A 3,102-nucleotide genomic window follows, 5' to 3' on the forward strand; every position below is an offset into this window, starting at 1 on the left:
ATATAAATTAATGTTCATTCATATATTAAATTTGTTTGATTAATTTATTTTATTTTCTTATTTATATTTGGTGTTTATGTAAATTTACGTATTTGATTGATAAAATTTAGTAATAATACGAGTATTTAATTTTTTTTTTTAACTCATATGCTTCTCTTATAGCTCTTGATGAAGTTGAAAAATGAAAATTCATATACGGCCAACTCACTTGATTAGGACACAAGATTAGTTTGGTTTAATTTGGTACCTATACATATGCTAGAAAAATGTTTGAGGGCCCTAATTCTGTGGCTCAAATGTGGCTCAAATGGCCAAAACGACGTCGTTTTGGCCATTTGAGCCACATTTGAGCCACAGAATTTGGGCCCTCTACCATTACTCCATATGCTATGCTTCTCCTTTTTTGCTTTTACTGTGTATATTATTAAATTTTTTTCCAGCTTAAACTCAACTTGAAACTCAACCCATTTATGTAATTAAGTTGACTTGATTCTCTAAGCTCGATTACTTTTTAGCGAGTTGAACTTGAATACGTTAAAGCTTGAATCTAGTCATTTATAACCATAGTCAAAGCAGAACCAACCATTTAGGGACAATTTGGGAACTTGGTAAAAAGTTAACTTTTGGACTTTTTACCAAAATTTCCTAAAATAGTCACTAAAAAAGTTAAAAAATCAAAAAATTAACCTTTTACCAACTTATTATTTTGTGGTTATTGTCCTTAGTATTGCTGAATTAAATAATTCTCAGTTCAATCATTATGCACATAATTAAATAATTGGCTTACTTCACTTGCAAATAAACTATCCATATAATTTATTGTCAAGGTTAGCAGTTGATTTCTTTACTCAAGAATGTCTCACATATTATACATTTGTTTATCAGTAAAACACCGCATGTTCAACCGAAGAAGTTGTTGTATTCAAACAAAAAAATAAATAAATAAAAATAAATACAGGAAAAAAAGTATTTAATAATTATGATGGACTAAACTAGAAGATTGAATGGTGGAGGTGTGGACAGCCAGAGTGTACGGATAAATTATGAATCCTCTATAAAAATAAATAAATAAAAAATCATGTAGGGCGACTCATGATGAACTTGCCATGACAAAGGATAGCTAAGAAATTATTATTTTGTTAAGCATGAATTTACAGGAAAATAGAACACTGGCCAATAGCAATTGAAGAGGAATGCTATAAAAATAGTGGTGCTGGTTTAAAATAAAATTATTTAGACTTTATAGGGCTTAAAATAAAATTATATAAATTTTGAGAGAAAAAAATACTAATTTAGTTTATAAATATTGAAAATTGAATGAAGAAAATAAAATAAAATTGGGGAGCCATGATAAAATGATTTAGATTTTGAAAGGGCTAGAGTGAAATTATATACATTTGGAGAGGCCAAACTGTAAATTCTCTTATAAATATTAATGAGAATTTTAAAAAGTAAGAAGGGGTCATTGCCCCACATCCACCCTTCTCTAATTGATGAGAAAATTGTATACGAAATCCATTTTTCACATTGCTCATGTTTTAATATTCAATCACTAAATATTGTGATTTTGCTCTATTTTCAATCTCAACATAAAGAGGTAGATCTCATCATTTTCGTTGATCATAATTTGTCTAGGATACCACTTGATTATTTATATTCCATGAACATGGAATAATTATTAGAGAGAAAAAACTATAATTCATTTGTATTTGAAATTTTGAAGGACTAACGGTGTAAAAGCCAGTTTCACTAGGATTAATATGCAATCATAATTATTTCTTATTTTTTTATAATGACAAATCACTCTGAGATAGAAATTCTTAAACCCACGAGCGCATAAATTTTGCAAGACATATGCAATCATACTTTTTTAACTAATACTGTGTTTAGTTGGAGGATTTGGAGAGGAATTTAGAAAAAGAAATGAATAAAGTAAGTGAATTGTGAATAAAATATACATAAATTTCACATAGTTTCACACGCCTTTTCTCTTTCTCTTTTCAAATCCCTTCCAAAATCTCCCAACCAAACACATCATAAAAGAATTTTCAAGTTGGCAGAATGAAAACTTTCCCTTTCATATAAATTTTGAAGCATGAAAAGAGCGATGGATACCTCCACCACATAAACATCACAAAAACAACAAAACTGATAGGATAAAGATGGTAATATATTAATTCATTTTCACACCTAAACACATACTCATAGAGAGTGATGTGTGAGTTCTAGATATGTAAACACACCCCTCACAAATGCATATGTTTGTTTACCTCCTCTCAAATATCAAACATTAATATAATAAATTTCACTGTCAAGCCAAACATAGAAGAAATGGGTATCATGTGGCATCTACCGTCCTTGCACTAAAAAATTTCTCCTCTCTATACATTTGCCTTTAGATGTACAATGAGTGTGACTACAATATTGTTGAAATTAAGGTTAACACTTCGTTTATTTGACCAGAAAATATTTTTAAAAAATATTTTGCGTATTTCTTGGAAATTTGGTACAATAAAAAACGAAAGTCAAACAAAAGAATTTTCCTTGATCAACAGAAAATAAACTTATTTTGATGGACAAAAAAATTTAAAAGGTGAAAAATGTTTTTTCCTACTAAAATTTTACCAATATCACCACTCTCATCACCACCACCACCAACACCACTACTAGTATCACTATTCGTTTATTAGCTTGAAGGATATACAATCAAACACAATAAAATATTTTTCGCTAAAACAAATTGAGCAAAAGTTCAAAATGTATCTGTCCCTAAATTTGAAAGTTTTTTTTGTCTTGGTGTGAAGTACACACCAACCTCTCACACCACTGCTTGCTTTAAGTATATGCCTTGTTTGTTTGCGATGTCCCATCATTGTTATGAAGAAATAAAGGAAGCTTACTTTCTATCATCCTCTTGTTCTCTCATTTTCTCTTGGAGCTGTGTCCCCTAAGAAAAAAAACATAAGGTTTGGCCTACCATTACCAGCAATAAGCAATTTTATAAATGTTACACCCCATAAAAAGAACCTGAAAAATTTATTTGAAATTTGTAACATCTAATGAAGAATCTGAGTTATGAAAAATAAAGAGGAGCAAATAAAT

Source organism: Camellia sinensis, chromosome 13, assembly GCF_055761805.1.
Source record: "Camellia sinensis isolate YWXY chromosome 13, ASM5576180v1, whole genome shotgun sequence".
Lineage (NCBI taxonomy): Eukaryota > Viridiplantae > Streptophyta > Magnoliopsida > Ericales > Theaceae > Camellia > Camellia sinensis.